This window comes from Bos indicus x Bos taurus, chromosome X, assembly GCF_003369695.1.
Source record: "Bos indicus x Bos taurus breed Angus x Brahman F1 hybrid chromosome X, Bos_hybrid_MaternalHap_v2.0, whole genome shotgun sequence".
Lineage (NCBI taxonomy): Eukaryota > Metazoa > Chordata > Mammalia > Artiodactyla > Bovidae > Bos > Bos indicus x Bos taurus.
This window is the reverse complement of record NC_040105.1, coordinates 2,510,186-2,528,844: the sequence shown is the minus strand read 5'-3', so window position 1 is coordinate 2,528,844 and position 18,659 is coordinate 2,510,186. Positions and strand designations below refer to the sequence as shown.

General features: G+C 41.3%; 2 long non-coding RNA genes across 2 annotated transcripts; both read right to left on the bottom strand.

Moving 5' to 3' along the window:
* Window positions 1–366: 366 nt before the first annotated feature.
* LOC113887772 lies at window positions 367–4,013 on the bottom strand. The gene is made up of 5 exons (XR_003509820.1): window positions 3,824–4,013; window positions 2,922–2,992; window positions 1,794–1,904; window positions 632–730; window positions 367–414 (listed from the first exon to the last, which is right to left on the bottom strand). It is a non-coding gene; the product is annotated as an uncharacterized LOC113887772 (long non-coding RNA).
* A 7,218-nt stretch (window positions 4,014–11,231) lies between these two features.
* On the bottom strand, window positions 11,232–18,324 carry LOC113886779. The gene is made up of 3 exons (XR_003509559.1): window positions 18,212–18,324; window positions 12,837–12,938; window positions 11,232–11,415 (listed from the first exon to the last, which is right to left on the bottom strand). It is a non-coding gene; the product is annotated as an uncharacterized LOC113886779 (long non-coding RNA).
* Between the last annotated feature and the right edge of the window lie 335 nt (window positions 18,325–18,659).

The window sequence follows — 18,659 nt, the reverse complement described above, 5'->3', positions numbered from 1 at the left end:
AGTTTTCCTGGAGGAAGGGTGTGTGTGGACAACCGTGAGGTCAGGACTGACGGGAACACTAATTAGTTTCCACCCACTTGTGGTCATTCCTGCTTCTCTCCGATGACTCTGGTCTGCAAGATTCCTGCAGGATATGGCTTTCTCACCAAAGCTACTTAGCATTAATCAAGCAACCCACTTGCGATTTAATATGGCTCCAGAGAAGAGAAATAAGCTAATGGAACAATAAAAGTTCTCTAGTGATAGAATGTAAGTTGTTGGGGCAAAAAAACCATTACCTACAAAATGTGACAGGTATGAAGTCACCATGTGTCCTTATCGATTTATTTAATGCAGCACCATTAATAACCAATGTTTTTCACTTACCCCGAGACTGATTTGAAATGCATAGTTTTCCTCAAGGAAGCTAGTCATCTGGGGGAAGATGAAAAGGACAGGAAATAAAGATTCACAGATTACTACCATTCCAAAGGATTTACAAGGCTGGTTTTGTGGTTTGTTTTTAAGTAAGAGATTATGGAAAATATTATTTCTGGAGAAAGAAATTTTCAATAAGTTGATTTGCTTACTAATAGAATATTTACCTATCGGGTGAATGATATATTTAGGAAAAAGTATATAATTCATTTACCAGTTTCGATGAAATTCACAACATTTTCCTCTTCAATCCCTTTCTCTTGAGTCAGCTCCTTGAACTTCTGCAAGCTTTCGTCTTCAATATTTACTTTAACTGAAAAATACCATGCAGAAAACAGAATGTTTACCTCTGAGATCCCAGAGAAATTCCTCAGTGCAGAAAAAGTAGTTGAGTGTGCAAGTCAGATCTTGGCTTGTTACAAATTAAGCCTCAAACAATTTGTATTTCCCATGACACAGAAATCTGCTGTCTGTCTTAGGAATTAATTTCTGTCCAACTGTGTGGCTAGATCCCCAGCAGTATCAGTAACAGGACCCTTAGAGACTCGCAGTAGCTCAGTGAATTTGGGGGCCCATCCATCACAATGAGGAAATGACCTGCTCCATGACCAGCTTCCCAGATATCTGCAGCTGCCACTCAGGTCATGTTCTGGACCCAAATAAATAGGAAACAGGATTCTCCCCTGACAGAGAGACATGTTCACCACGTCATACATGATAATGGGACACGAACTATTCTGTAATAATACACCGCTCTACCCTATACCTTTCTTGGAGTAGACGCCTGATATCTTGTTGGTTCACATACCTCTCCCACTTCTCACTAAGAAGGTGCTTCACACTTCTCAGTGTGGTTATTTGGGGGTGTTATCAGTGTTCATAAAAACAACGCATGTGAACATTTGAAAGGGATGAAGTTTTATTATAAAAGTTTCTGTTCCAACGCTTAGAGAGTACTGAGAAGCTGGTATCAACTGAGCAAATGGAGAGTAGCCTCATTTTAGCCATGGCTTGACCTTAATTGAGGTGTTTAAAAAAAACAAAACAAACAAAAAAACTAAAAACCATTGTAATTTTCCTCCCATTAAAATTAAAAAAAAAATTTAAGCTGTTTTTAGTAAAATTCAGTTAATTTCGAAATTTCCACAGGTGAGAACTATTTTTAAATTCCTGATGATCTGATCCCCATAGCCCTACAAGCTCCTCTTCCCTGGTAGATTACTTTCCAGAGTCCCTAACACTGTGAACGAAAAGAAGTGGGTCCCATAGACTGAGTAATGGATATAGTCAGCATATCCTGATTTTATGGACAAATATACAGACAAAGGAAATGTTCCACGATGGTGTCCATGTGAACAGGAGGATGTCATACATACCAAATAGCCCAGTCAGTACTGTTTTCTTGCCGTGCTCATCCACGTTGGTGTTATGTGCTACTAGAATGTTGTTGGACGCATGACTAACCTCAAATACATTTTTACCCTCGTCTGTGAGAGAGAGAGAAAAGATACATATGTACAACTTTGCCTTAATGTCTTGTCAGTTGGACGTATTGTGACATTTTGAGTGTAGCAGCAACGGTACATGCCATATAGATCTCTGTCTAACTCCACGGGTGAGCTGAACGCGATGGTCGTTATGGCCCTGAGCGAAACAGACAAGACTTTTCTCTTTCCTAATTTTCATACAGTTAATTGGATACACTTAAGTTGTAGTCAAATATATACCCTTTAGGCCCCATAAAAAGAGGAATGTATTTTGGGGCTGTTATGGCACCCCACTCCAGGACTCTTGCCTGGCAAATCCCATGGACGGAGGAGCCTGGTGGGCTGCAGTCCATGGGGTCGCTAGGAGTCGGACACGACTGAGCGACTTCACTTTCACTTTTCACTTTCATGCATTGGAGAAGGAAATGGCAACCCACTCCAGTGTTCTTGCCTGGAGAATCCCAGGGATGGGGGAGCCTGGTGGGCTGCTGTCTATGGGGTCGCACAGAGTCGGACACAACTGAAGCGACTTAGCAGCAGCAGCAGCAGGGATATAAGTGTTAGCCAGCATCCCCATGGCTTTCAACAGAAGCTGCCTTGATGATTGAACTCAGGATCATTTCCTTGGATTTATGTTCATCCACTGAGCCTTGGATATATTAAGATGTTTTAAGATTTTTTTTTTGTTTGAGTGAATGATACTGATGTGCATACTTAAGACTCCTGAGACATCAGTTCATAAGGTTGTTGTAAGTTATGTGTGAGAACGATATGAAATACAGGTCTCCACATGCTATATCATTGGGTAACACTCATAATTGGGTGGAGACCTCCAAGCCATATGTTTGAACCCTTGTCTCCTGACAAAATAAAATGCTTGGAGATCTTATGGACAGGAGCATGCTCACTCCTCTGACTGTTTGTAGGAGTAGAATTCAGCTGTGTGGGATTCCGGAAGGAAGTTGTGCCAAGATTTCCACCCAAGCATACTCTGACCAGTGAAACAGTCATACTTACAGTCAACAGCATAAGTACCATCCTCTTGCTTTATTCCCGAGACGTGTTTATATTCCCATTTTCCCTTGTGTCTTAAAAACAAAAACACATTCAAGCAGGTGGATTAAAGTCATGAAAAAAATGGATATAAAATTAGGATTTTCTTTGTTTCTTCCCAAAGATTAAGTGTGACAGGTAAGCTTAGTGCCTGTAATAATGTGACCTTTAAAAGAGAGGGAACATGTTCTCTGAGGGCAAGTCAGTATCAAGTGACAAGGAGGGCTTGTCTATTAAATCTGAGCCGTAGTTCCAAAGATAAACTTCAAATACAGGGTAAATCATGTTTAAAGCAGAATATGGAAGAATCTAGAATTTTAGAAAAATAAAAGAATACCTGTTTTTAAAAAATACTTCCTGTAAACAGATGGTTGTCATCATGACAGACCTTGGGTGTTCTCATAACCTGGGAAATAATTGATTAAATAATAGGGGGGGAAATCACCCACTTAGGAAAAGAAATATTTAATTTTATGAAAACACACACTCTTCTTCCATCACAGTACTATAAGAGGATTAAACACTGAAAGACACAAATGTTAAGACCTATACACTTACAAGGAAACACACAAGTACACATGATATGCTTATGTGACATAAGGAGATTGTATATGTGTCCCTCATCGATTTAATGAGTTGATGCGAGTGGAGCTTCTGGAACACCCCGCCCCCAAGCAAAGGCTCCAGGAGATTCCCTGGAGACTCACAGGGGAACTGCACCCCCAGCTCAGAGACCCTGCTCAGCCCCACAACTCAGGGTGTCATGGTCTCAACACATCCAGAGAGCTCCCTGCAGATGGGGGAGACACACCCTCCCTGAGGCTCGGGGTTTACATGTGTTTTCCTTCTGGGTGATTTTTACTTACTTGACAAAGAAGTAGAAGTCTACTGTGCCCTGTTCATCATCAAACAGAAGTTTGTGGAGGTAAACCCTGAATGGCCCGTTGGGCTTGATCTTCCCCAGGTTACTGGATGCAATGTAGGCGGTTCTCCATTGCCCTGAAAGCTAACAGTAAAATTCCCCTCAGAAGTTGTAGTCCTTGTCCTTCTCTTTCATCCAGCCTCATCAGGCATGAGTTTCCCATCAGTTTTGCAAGTCAGAGACATAATCAGAACTGACTGAAAAAAAAGGAGGGTTTATAAAATAAGGGAAAAGTGAAGTTAGAGGGAAAGAAGCAATTGAGACATTTCTGAGAGAGCTTGAGCTCTGATGTCAAATGCAGGATCTCGAATCCAACAGCTGTTTGGCTGATCTGTTACTAGAGCAGAAAAAAAAAGTGCATAAGAGGCAACTAATACACAGTAGAGATGAAACAGAACAGGCATAGAGCCCGTAAATAGAGCAGTGTTGAGATGGAGGGAGATGGCTCACATTATGGATCCACAATAACAAAATCACAAAAGGAACACACACACACACACACTCGCTCTCTCTCTCCAAGACCTCCTCCCAGATCAGACCATCCCTGGTACCTCGGAGAGACTTGGCTGAGCTTCCTCTTCTTGGGCAGCACAAATCACACCAAGAAGTAGACTCAGGAACAAAACCTTCATCTTGAGGCTCCCGTGGTCTTTCTTCTGTCGAGGCTGAGGGTATTCCAGTAGCTGGAGAGGATGGAAGCTGGCGCCACTTTTTATAGGGCTGATATGTTGGCGTGACGTGTCATGAGCCAATGGTTGTTCCTCCTGAGACCAAGGTTACACAGGAGTCATCTTCAGTATCCTGCTTGGCAGGAGCCATCTTTTATGTAATTTCATCATTGTTATCATGACGATTGTTTTAGGAGAAGCTTGAGGGAATCTGGACATCTGACCTTTAGAGTGAATGAGAACTCACAAACACATCTGATAGTTCAAGGTCAGGAATGTTTATTTTCCTTTATATTCTGACATCAAACTGGAATGTGCTGTCCAAGGTACATATACCCCCATTCCTGTATTGTTTCCTTAACATTTAGATATTTTAAAATGTTTTTTCTAAAATTAAATTGAGTGTATCATTTAATAAACTTGAAAATATTTCCCACGAGACTATTGGAAAGCCTCCTATTTCTCTGGGATGACAAACATGTCAAAACAAAGTCTTTATCCCTTCCTTCAGCCTCACAGCGGGCTCTATACTTCTTATAATTAAGAGGAGGACCTAATCAAGGCTCCTTAACCTCACCTAATCAACACTCCTTGAAAGTGAAAGTGAAGTCGCTCAGTCGTGTCCGACTCTTTCCAACCCTATGGACTGTAGCCTATCAGGCTCCTCCAACCATGGGATTTTCCAGGCATGAGTGCTGGAGTGGATTGCTATTTCCTGCTCCAGGGGATCTTCCCGACCCAGGAATCGAACCCTGGTCTCCCACATTGCAGGCAGATGCTTTACCGTCTGAGCCACCAGGGAAGCCACTTAACCTCGCTTAATCAATGCTCCTTAACCTCACCTAATCAATGCTCCTTAACCTCATGCCTGACGAAGTTTGTCAGCGATTTATTTCCAGCTGGGCCTGTGAAGGATCTTGGCTCCAGAGCCAAAGGTCATTCAGTCACACGCATGGGTGCATGGCTTCAGCAGAAGTGGTCCTCGTTAACACCATCTATTGGACAAGGAAGAAAGCTTAGAAGGTTTGAGTACACTGGCCCCAAGTGAGTTTAGAAGTCACCCCACACCCCAACTCTGTGACTGTCCCTGAGACCTGTGGTGTCAGGGAAAGAGAGCCATCAGGGCTCAGTTAGATAAATTCGAATGTACAGAGATGGAAGCTAGAACTGCATGTTGGTCTCTAGGGAGTTCCCACCTAGAAGCCGGGTAACACAGAGGAGGGGCCCCTCTCAATGGTCAACCCAGGCTGTAGATTTCAGCAGAGCTTCCAAGGCTGCCCCATCAGTCTCACTCAGGAAAGACGGGGTGTTTGTTACTAAATGTCAGGGAGACACTTTGAGGTACACAGAGCCCCTGTAAAGGACAGATCAACACTCAGTGTGAGTGGAGGCAGTGATATCTATACTTTGCCTCAAGTGATCCTGCTAAAAATCATCACCACTCAGAGCTTCCTTTGAGCTCATATTTTCCATTGAGAACCTGTCAGAGCTCTCCAGCAGAAGAGGAAAAGAGAGAGATGAAAAGAAAAAAATAGTAACATATCCATAAATTTCCTAATACTCGTGGAAACTTTTTGGCTTGTTGCAGGTTGACTTGAGGAGGAGTAAACTTCCTACAAATATCAGAGAGGCCCGGTCCCATAGACAAAGGTCACGGTGTATCTCACCATTCTGCTCCTTTGTTTTTATGTTTCCACACTGGTATTTGTCAATCAGTGTCCGTTATCTTCTTTTTTTAATTTAAATTTATTTATTTTCATTGGAGGCTAATTACTTTACAATATTGTATTGGTTTTGCCATACATCAACATGAATCTGCCACAGGTGTACACATGTTCCCCATCCTGAACCCCCTTCCCCCCTCCCTCCCCATTCCATCCCTCTGGGTCATCCCAGTGCACCAGGCCCAAGCTTCCTGTATCCTGCATCGAACCTGGACTGGCGATGCGTTTCTTATATGATAATACACAGAGTGAAGTAAGCCAGAAAGAAAAACACCAATACAGTATACTAACGCATGTATACGGAATTTAGAAAGATGGTAACGATAACCCTGTATGAGAGACAGCAAAAGAGACACAGATGTACAGAAGTCTTTGGGACTCTGTGGGAGAGGGAGGCAGGGGATGATTTGGGAGAATGGCGCTGAAACATGTTTTCTTTTTCATCACACATGTTAGTTTTCTGAATGATGGATGCTTCCTTCCTTTTTGGATATTTCAATCAATCAGCCTCTTGACGTACTCCTTGATCAAAGTGTGTGGTTAACATCAATAAGCAGTTGGAGTTTTCCGCCTCCTCCACCTTACTGTAATAATGGGTGAGCGTTAGCTAATGGTAGGTTAGAAATAAGAGCCGTCGTCAGCAATGGTAAACCCCCGGCTGGCCCTTCTCAAGTTGTGTGCAAGGAGGCAGAGAAAAGCTTCATTTCTCTGCACAGGGTCTTGATTTCCAGTTCCTCTGACAGTCACAGATGAGAAATAAGTTCAGTACACTGTGCTGTAAACATTTACCTCGACGTGAGTTGGAGTGAACTCCGGGAGTTGGTGATGGACAGGGAGGCCCGCTGTGCTGCAATTCATGGAGTCGCAAAGAGTCGGACAGGACTGAGCAACTGAACTGAACTGAACTGAGGCATCATAAACAACATGTATTCTGTAAGATTCTTCCTGTCCGCACTTGGACCTGAATTCGGTGAATACAGAGTTAGTGCCAACAAGAGCTGAGCCTCGGAATTCAGCAGGAAGCAGACAGACTCAGTACATTGTCCAGTGAGCTGCTTCCTGTGAAAGGAGCCAGATGCATATGAATACAAGCTAACAAAGAATTGCCAAGTAAATCCCTCTTTAGAAGTTGTAGGATGAGAATTAAAAAAAAAAAAAAAAGGAAAGTGGAAAGTTAGAGTGTGTTTGGGCTCCTGTTTGATAATGAGGGACTGTTTCCATAGAGAAGGTTTTGAGTGATGCTCTGAGGAAGAAAAGCTATGACCAACCTAGAGAGAATATTAAAAGAGAGACATTACTTTGCCAACAAAAGTCCATCTAGTCAAAGCTACGGTTGATCCAGTAGTCATATATGGATGTGAGAGTTGGACTATAAAGAAAGTTGAGCCCTGAAGAATTGATGCTTTTGAACTGTGGTGTTGGAGAAGGCTCTTGAGAGTCCTTTGGACTGCAAGGATATCCAGCCAGTCCATCCTAAAGGAACTCAGTCCTGAATATTCATTGGAAGGACTGATGCTGAAGCTGAAGCTCTGATACTTTGGCCTCCTGATGAGTTTGAGCAAGCTCCAGGAGTTGGTGATGGACAGGGAAGCCTGGCATGCTGTGGGCCATGTCGTCGCAGAGTCGGACACGACTGAGTGACTGAACTGAACTGAATTGAGGATAGTTGGAAGGGTGAGTAAAGTGTGAAGCAGTGAGAAGAACACAGTACAACTCGAGAAAAAATACAGATTGTTTTGAAAGATCCCTTTGGTTGGTTGTATCTATCAAAATTCTATGCACTTACCACCCTGAACGTGCCCAATCTCATTTGATGGGCTTCCCTGTGGCTCAGACTGTGTCTGCCTGCAATGCCGAAGACACAGGTTCTATCCCTGGATCAGGAAGATTCCCTGGAAAAGGAAATGGCAAGCCACTCCTGTATTCTTGCCAGGAGAATTCTCCATGCACAGAGGAGCTTGGCAGGCTACAGTCCATGGGGTCACAAAGAGTCAGACGTGAATGAGTGACTAACATCACACACACACATGGAATTTGTTCACCATTGCTTCTGTTTTTATATTTTGGTGTTTTGGCTGCAAGGCATATGGGATCTTACCTCACCAATCAGGAGTTGAACCAGCACCCCCTACTTTGGAAGGAAAGTGTAATGACTTTCCTGTGGACCATCAGGGAAGTCCACAGAAGTGTGTTCACTTTGGTTTGTTTTTTTTTTTTAATTTTATTATTATTATAGTTTTTTTTTTTACTTTACAATATTGTATTGGTTTTGCCATACATCAACATGCATCCGCCACAGGTGTACACGTGTTTCCCATCCTGAACCCCCCTCCCACCTCCCTCCCCGTACCATCCCTTTGGGTCATCCCAGTGCACCAGCCCCAAGCTTCCTGTATCCTGCATTGAACCTGGACTGGTGATTTGTTTCTTATATGATATTATACATGTTTTAATGCTACTCTCCCAAATCATCCCCCCCCCAACAAAGTCCAAAAGACTGTTCTATACATCTGTATCTCTTTTGCTGTCTCGCAAACAGGGTTATTGTTACCATCTTTCTAAATTATATATATATGCGTTAGTATACGGAGAAGGCTATGGCATCCCACTCCAGTACTCTTGCCTGGAAAATCCCATGGACTGAGGAGCCTGGTAGGCTGCAGTCCATGGGGTCGCTAAGAGTCAGACACAACTGAGTGACTTCACTTTCTCTTTTCACTTTCATGCATTGGAGAAGGAAATGGTAACCCACTCCAGTGTTCTTGCCTGGAGAATCCCAGGAACGGGGGAGCCTGGTGGGCTGCCGTCTATGGGGTTGCACAGAGTCGGACACGACTGAAGAGACTTAGCATAGCATAGCATAGCATAGCATACAGTATTGCTGTTTTTCTTTCTGGCTTACTTCATTCTGTATAATAGGCTCCAGTTTCATCCACCTCATTAGAACTGATTCAAATGTATTCTTTATAATGGTTGAGTAATACTCCATTGTGTACACTTTGATAAGGCATTCCATTTGAAGAAATTATGACACAGTTGATAATAATAAAAAAATTCCTTGGTGTGTTGATTGTGGTGTTGAAGCATTTAGAAATAAATTTAACCATCTGGTAGCTATGATACATTCATAATGGGAAATATAGATCTTGGATTCATAAATTAGACCTCTAAGTCAATACAATCTGTAGAAATAGTAGTACCTAAGCAGAAATATGATTCTCTTTATAGTTTAAATCTCATGCATGTTTAAAAAAAGACTGCTCTTCATGGAATCCAGTCATCTTAGCTTTCAACTTTATGGAGCATTCTACTAAATTTCTTTAACAGATAAAGGGCTGTAGAAATTTTCTGTTTATCAAGTATGAATTTCAGTAATACATCTTTCAAGTAATGTGTCCATTTCATCAGAAGCATTAATTCCAATAACATAAACCTGTTTATAGTTTTCTCATCCTCTTTATCTGTGTGGTATGTGGTGAAAATTCTTTTTTTTTAATAAATACAGTTATTGAAATAAACACAGTCACATATGTGAGTGATATATATAAGATATATCAGTATTCATATATATATATAAGATATATCAGCATCTTATATAATAAATACAGTTATCTAAATATACACAGTCACTCACATATGTGACTGATATATATAAGATATATCAGTATTTATATATATATATATAAGATATATCAGTATCTTATATAATAAATACAGTTATCTTAACACACACAGTCATTCACATATGTGACTGATATATATAAGATATATCAGTATATAAATACTGATATATATATATATAGAGAGAGAGAAGATATATCAGTATTTTTGTCTTGTATATGTGAGGTCTTATCTTTCAATATCCCTTAAGAGTTTTATGCCCTTACTCTGGGTGCAGTTGCCTCTGCGTGTATCCACCCATACAATTCAGCATTTCCCAACGTACTGTGAAGACAAAGTCAGAACTCCAACTGTATACACTCTGCTATACATGTGGGAGAACTTGAAGAAAGCCCTTGACCTCCATTACTATGCACTAAAGCATAGAAACATTTATGGCTGATGCATTTGACAGTGGCCAGCTGTAGACATTTGGAGGCTGTGTCTCCATAGGAACTAAAATATTTATTCTGCTAACTATCACTCAGGTATAGTGTTATTTCCTCAGGACTTGGACCAAATCTCTGAGCTTTCATCCAACTCTCAGAATATGTTTTAAATCTTGTGGGTGCATTATCTTTTAGATAGTAAGCATCTCGAGAACCATGGGGGCTGTGCAGCTTTCTCCATCCATGACAGTGGGGATGCCCAGTCCTTGCAAATCCTAGCATCCACTTCTCATCCTCTTATGAGAAGGATGGAAGATGATGGAAGACAATCTTCAGATATTGTGAACAGTTACAACTTCCTGAATGAATCTGCCAATCATCTTGTTCTTGCAGACACTGCATGGACTTCATGGTCTTGTGGATTGTCCAAGGCTCAGCTCCTGCCCATTTTGGTTCGTAGTGATCCGAAAGGTAAGAAACATCAGTCCTTCAGCTCAGTTGCAGAAGTGCTGGTGCTGTCAGAATACTGATTTATCCTGTCTTGGCCCATGGCATCTTCCACTTCCTCTCTATGAAGATCAGAGAGTGGAGCACAAGCTCCTTTCCCTGTAATGAATAAGATGCTTCCTGGGGACATTGTTCTGGAGCAGACTGTTCTGTCCCACTGTAGTAAGAGCATCCATAACCATGTCCCCTGTCCCATGATGGTTTAGTCTTTTTTCTCCTTCTCCCCTGGACACCACTAGGACATCTCCTTTTACTCCTCCTAAGAATTGTCTCTTATGGAGCACCCGTCTTTCAAAGAGATACGTTTCTGGATGGTTAAATTTAATGTGCTTATTTGTGTGTTTTAAAACGGGGGCTTTCAGTATCGACACAAATAACTTAGGTGTGTATTACACCAGTTTATTTAACACTCAGAAATCAAATACCACCAAGCAGGACATGATTAGTGACCAGGAGAGATGAGATGGGAGAGGAAGTATGAGTGTGAAGAGAGAAGGATCACATTCATCAGGAACCAGGAAAGTCGTCTTCATGTTGTTGATCTTGATTCCGCGCAGAAGATGACGTGTCTGGTCTCAGTGACTCTTTCTGTAGGTGAATAAAAGAGAACCAGAGGTTTAGTAGAGTTGATTGTGTGATGGCTGACAGGGGTGAGCCTCAGGCTGGAGGCTGTCCAGGGTGCAGGAGCTGGTAGCTGATCCAATGTGAGGATCCTGGTGGACCTCACTACTCCACATCTCTGTGATATAGGTGGGTTGTCTTTTCCTTGTCTTTTCCCTTTCAGACGTACTCAGGTTGAAATTTGTAGATCCATCCATGTTGCTGCAGATGGTATGATTTCATTCTTTTTTATGGCTGAGTAATGTTTTATTGAATATATGAAGCACATTTTTTTTTCATATTAATCTGGAAGCTAGTGGGTTTTCTTTTGCTTTTTTTTTTTTTTTTTGGTCAAATTTCCTCTCAACAGAAATTTAAAAAGCCACAGTTTAGTCTAGATCAGGTTGGTTTTCTGAGGCTGTCTTAGTTTAGAATGTTTAAAGCTCTCACTTTAAGAAAATCACTTCCTTAAAGGGAAAGTGAAAGTCGCTCCGTTGTGTTCGAGTCTTTGCTAACCCATGGAGTAAAGAGTCCCATGGAATTCTCTAGGCCAGAATACTGGAATGGGTAACCTTTCCCTTCTCCAGGGGCTCTTCCAACCCTGGAATCAAACCAGGGTGTCCTGCATCGCAGGCGGATTCTTTACCCACTGAGCTATCAGGGAAGCCCCTGATAGAGGAATAGAATTCAAATCCATGTTTCAGTGTGGTTGGAAGGCCTTTAGATTCTGTCAGAATCATGTGAGATTAAACACTGATTTTGTAGAAATAAATTATGGGCTGTCTCTAATCCCATTCCCCTGGATGAGGGAAGTGTGTGGGCAACCATGAGGTCAGGACTGACGGTAACACAAGTTTCCACCAGCTTGTGGGGACTTCTGCTTCTCTCTGACGACTCTGGTCTGCAAGATTCCTGCAGGATAAAGCTCTCTCACCAAAGCTGCTCAGCATTAATCAACCAACCCATCTGCAATTTAATATGGCTCAAGAGCAGAGAATTAATTAATGTAACAGACAAAGTTCTTTAGGGTAGAATGTAAGTGTTTGGGATATAATCTTTACCTGAATAATTTTCTAGGTATGAAATCACTACATTTGCTTTTTGACTTATTTAGTGGAACAACATTAGTAAAAGACCATTTTCACTTACACTCAGCTTGTTTTGAACTCTGTAGTTTTGCACAGGGAGGACACTCATCTAGTGGAAAATCAAAAGGACAGAAAGAAATGATCCACCAATTACTACCATTTCCCTGGATTTCCAAGGCTGTTTTTATTTTTTTTTAAATAAGGGATTATGAAAAGCTTTATCTATGAACAAAGAAAATTTGAATAAATTGATTTGTTTTCTGTTAGTATATTTACATGTCAAGGAAATTATATATTTAGGAAAAAGTATAATTCCATTACCAGTCTCAATGATCTTCAAAACATTTTTATCTTCAATCTTCTTTTCTTTTACCAACTCATTGAACTTCTTCAAGGTTTCAGCTTCAATATCATTTACCTTAACTGAAAAACATCACACAGAAAGCAGAATTTTTGCCCCTTAGAACCCAGAGAAACTTCTGAACGCAGAACAAAAAGTTCAGTGTGCAAGTCAGATCTTCCCTTGATATAAATTAAGCCTCAAACAGTTTCCATTTCCCATGACACAGATGTCTGCTGTCTGTCTTAGCAATTAATCCCTGTCGAACTTTAGCCTCCCACCAGCGTCAACAGCAGGGCCCCAAAGACTCAAAGGAGCTCCATGAATTTGGGGTCCCATCCATCACAGGATGGATCCTGCTTGCTCGGTGACCTACTTCCTAAAACCTGTATCTGCCGTGCAGGTCTTGTTCTGAACCAAAATAAATAAGAAACACCATTCTGCTCTGACAGAACCACACTCACCATGTCACACATAATAATGGGAGATAATTTATTGGTTAATTAACTAATGCATCAATACCTGTTCAGAAGTAGATTCATCTTCTGCTACCGGTATGCACACTTCTCAGTACTTCTATGTGCTTATGTGGGGTCATGTCAATGTTTATAAGAACAGTGCATTTGAAAAAATTGATCAGGATGAAGATTTATTATGAAAGTTTCTGTTCCAAGGCTTAGAGTGCACTGGAACACTGGTATAACATGAAGAAATTGAGAGAAGCCTCATTGTTGCCATCGATGAAATTACAGTGTTAAAAAGGAAAAACAAGAAACCAACACAGTATTGCAGTTAACCTATTAAAATTTTTTTTTTAAATTTAATATTTTTAGTAAAACTCAATTTTTTATGTTTTAATATTGAGAGTGAAAAGTATTAGAAATAGCTGATGATCTGATTCTCCCCATCCATACAAGCTCCTTTTTGTTGGTAGATTTTGTTACAGGGTCCTTAACTCACTGAACAAAGAGACAGGCCTTGTAGACTACACAACGGATATTTTCACCAAACGTTGGTATTCTGAATAAAAGTACTGGCCATGGAAATGTTACATGAGAATTTCGATGTGAATAAGGCAGTATCATTCATACCAAATATTACAGCAAATCTTGTCTTCACATCTTTATACACATTGTTAACACATGCTACCCAATTTTGGTGGACTTGTAAACAATTTCAAATACATTTGTACCCTCATCTGGGAGAGAGAGAAAAGATACATATATATACATGACCCTACCTTCATTTACTGTCAATCAGATTTATGGTGGCAAATTCAGGATATCAGCAATGGTACATCCTGTATTGATCTATCTCTCACTCAGTGTGTGGGCTGAATGCTGCAGTTGTTATGACATCAAGGAAAACAGGCAAGACTTTTTCATTCCACCTTCTCATACAATCGACCTGATACAGGTAAATTGTAGTCCAATATGTACTCCTTAGGCCATGTAACCAGAGAAGGCAATGGCACCCCACTCCAGTACTCTTGCCTGGAAAATCCCCTGGACGGAGGAGCCTGGTAGGCTGCAGTCCATGGGGTCGCTAAGAGTCGGACACGACTGAGCGACTTCACTTTCACTTTTCACTGTTATGCATTGGAGAAGGAAACGGCAACCCACTCCAGTGTTCTTGCCTGGAGAATCCCAGGGATGGGGGAGCCTGGTGGGCTGCCGTCTATGGGTCACACAGAGTCGGACACGACTGAAGCGACTTAGCAGTAGGCCATGTAACATTGGCAGTGTTGTTTATGTCATTATAAAGAATGTAGGGACATAAATCTTAGCCAGCATCCCCATGGCTTTGAACAGAAGCTACCTTTATGGTTGAACTCAGGAGGATTTCCCTGGGCTCAGGTTCATTCACTTTACCTTGGATGGATGAAGATATTTTAAGATTGTCTTTAAAAAGTGAATGACAATGATGCACAGACTCGTAATGGACCCTTGAGATGTCAGTTTGTAAGGCTGTTGTAAATTGTCTATGAGAACCGAAGGAAATCGAGGTCTACACAATTTATTCTTAATGAGTGACACTTATAATTGGGAGGAGACCTCCAAGCAGTGTGTTTGAATCCTGGTCTCATGCCAAAGTAAATTGATTGGAAATCTTAGGGACTGCAGCCTGCTCATCCCTATGATTGTTCATAGGAGTAGAAATCAGATGTTTAAGCTTAATGAATATAGGTGTGCCAAAATTTCCACCCAAACATACTTTGCCCAATGAAACACTCACACTTACAACTCAACAGTGTAAGTGTTGCCGGCTTTCTTTGTTCCCCTGAAGTGTTTTTCTACCCATTCTCCATTCACCCTTAAAAACAACACATATGCAATGTGCTTAATCACAGTAATGAAAACATTTGACATATAAATAGAATTTTCTTTGTTTCTCCTCAAAGATTATGTGTGAGGGGTCACCAGAGTGCCTGTAAGCAATGTGACCTTTTCAAAGCAAAGAAATATGTTCTCTAAGGTCAAGTCACCATCAAGTGACAAGGATGGTTTGTGCTCACATTAAATCTGAGCAGCAGCTCCGAAGATAAACTGCAAATACAATGCAAGTCGTGCTGAAAGCCAAGTGAACATGGAGAAATGTAGAATTTTAAGAAAAAATTAAGAGAAAACACCTTTTAAAAATGAGTCCCTGGAAACAGACATGTATCGCCACCATGACATACATTGTGGGTTCTCACAACCCAGGCAGTGATTCATCAGAGAATATACTAAGAAAAAATAAAAATTAGAGAAAGAAACGTTTGATTTTATCAAAACACACACTATTCTTCCATCACAACACCATAAGAGGGTTAAATATTGAAAGTCACATGTATGTATATATGCGCATTGACAAAAACAGACAAACACACAAATACACATGATATGCTTATATGACATAAGGAAAATATATATATAATATACAATAAATATATATTTTCACTATATAACAAAAGACTTTCACTTCATATAATCATGTGTGAAAAAAAGGTATATTTGTCACCTAGCACACACATGAAACAAATATTAAATGGACAATAACCCAACAAAAATTGGATTAACGTTTGGTCAGATACCTTGGAAAATAGTTTCCACAATGAACTGTGTGCACTGTTATTACTGATTATGAGACGGCATTGAAGTTACTCAAAACAACCAAATTCAGAAGAAAACCCAGTTTGCTATAACTGCAAAATACACAAAATGTTATCTATGCAAGCAATATCCTTTCACTTGGCTTGAAAAATGTGACTCCCTACATATGCAGACGCAGAGAAAAACTTTTAAATATTCATGCTGATGGGGAAAATGATGCAGGGCTCATAATCTTGTCATCTGAAGTTTTAGAAGAGGAGAGAATAGTTAGATCCATTATTACCTGTGGCTCAAAGGGTAGATATTTAATGGTGAGGAAAAGGAGGTTTTTGGCAGAGATGGTGGAATTTTAGATCTGGACTGTGGAGGTCATGAAAAAGGTGTGCTTCTGACAAAACACAATGAACTATGCCCTCCACAAAGGTGCAGATAATAACACCTAAATACACTTCAGTAAAGCGGATTTCAGAAAGAGCAGCCTCATGCAAATGCAAACACAAAACTCAAAACTTGCAAAAACAACAGAGAAAGATAATATGGTGTTCTTAAAAAAATTAGTGAAAACAGACTGTTATATCTCCTGATATAGGATATATATAAGTCTGTGCATCTATATCTATATGTGTGGTTGTAGTTTGTTTTCAAGTGTACAATAGACATGAAGTGAAGTGAAGGGAAGTCACTCAGTCATGTCCGACTCTTTGCAACCCCATGGACTGTAGCCTACCAGGCTATGAGGAGCCTCTCAGCCTCTCAGTCCATGGAATTTTCCAGGCAAGAGTACTGGAGTGGGTTGCCATTTCCTTCTCCAGGGGATCTTCCCAACCCAGAGATCGAATCCGGGTCTCCTGCACTGCGGGCAGACGCTTTACCGTCTGAGCCACCAGGGAGTATATCATAAATTGCATATGTACTATAGACATATACATATGCAATACTTGATATATAAAATTTATATGTTAATATGTCTCTAAACCAATCTCTCTAAGCAAAAATATCTTAGTTGTTTTTTTCTTCATATTTTTATTCCTCCCTATACATCCCTGAGTTTGCATGTTCTTAGTAAACCGTCTGCTGTACAGTGGACATTCCCTGAGTGGTCCTTGGGGCTGTGAGTCTTCAGTAAACTCAGTGATGAAACCTCCCATGAGGAAGCCCCGCAGGCAGAGCTCACTGTGTAATCTCCCCCTGCCCTCACATCTGGGCTCAGTGGGGAGTGTCTCTTACAAATTCTGCAGGAAGGGGTCAAGCCCCTGATGCGGACTGTGGGTTCCAGGACACAAGCCTATTCCCTCTGCTGTGTCCCTCTTTCCTTCAATGAGTTGACATAAGTGGAGCTTCTGGGACCTCCCCCCAACCCCATCTGTATTCTAAGCAAAGGTTCCAGGACATTCCCTGGAGGCTTTCAGGGGAACTGCCCCCCAACCCCCAGCTCAGAGACTCTGCTCAGCCCCACAGCTCAGGGCATCATGCTCTCAACATCACCCAGAGAGTTCCCTGCAGATGGGAAAACACACTCTCCCTCAGGCTAAGGGTTTGTAGGTGTCTTCCCTCTGGGTTATTTCTACTTACTTGACAAAAAAGTAGAAGTCTACTGTGCTCTTTGTATCATCAAACACAATATGACACAGTTCATATACCCTGAAAGGTGAGTTCTCAGCGGTCTTTGCCTTGTCACTGGAGGCAATGGAGAAGGTTCTCCATTCTCCTGAAAGCTAACCGCAACATTCCCCTTCGAATTTTCAGTCCTTGTCTTTTTATTTCATCCAGAATCATCCCTCATGAATCTCCCAACATTTGTGCAAATCAGCACATGCTATCTGACTTGACTGAAGAAAGCAACTGATAAAATAAATTTAGAACTGAACTCAGAGCGAAAGAAAAGATTAAGACATGTCTGACATAACTTGAGCTCTGATGTCAAATGCAAGCACTCCAACAGCTGTTTGGCTGATCCTCTTTCTCTGTGACAACAAGAGTCAATTAATACAGAGTAGAGACCACTCCAGTGTTCTTGCCTGGAGAATCCCAGGGACGGGGGAGCCTGGTGGGCTGCCGTCTACGGGGTCGCACAGAGTCAGACACGACTGAAGCGACTTAGCAGCAGCAGCAGAGATGCTGCAGAGACCAAATGGAAGAGGTATAAAGCCAGGAAATGGAAAAGAGCTGACGGTTCAGCTTATGGATCTACATAACAAAATCACAAAACACACACACACACACACACAAAAAAAAGACCTCCCAAATCAGACCATCCCTGGTACCTCTGAGAGACTTTGCTCAGCTTCCTCTTCTTGGGCGGCACAAACCAGACCAAGGAGAAGAGCCAGAAAGAGAACCTTAATCTTGTGTCTCCCGTGGTCTTTCTTCTGGAAGAGCTGAGGGTGTTCCAGAGGTTGGAGAGCATGGGAGTTGGTGCCGCTTTTATAGGATTGCTTTGATGGCATGTTGCGTCATGAACCAATGGTTGTCCTTCCTAACAGGAAGGTTGCGCAGAAGTCATCTTCAATATCCTGCTTGGCAGGGATGAACTTTCATGGCATTCTGTCACTGTAATCATGGGGATTGTTTTAAGAGATGCTTAAGTGAATCTGAACGTTTGACCTTTAGAGTGAGTGAGAAATCACAATACACGTCTGATATTTAAGGTCAGGGATATTTACTTTCCTTTATATCTTGGAATCCAAAGTGGGATAAACTGCCCAGGAGACA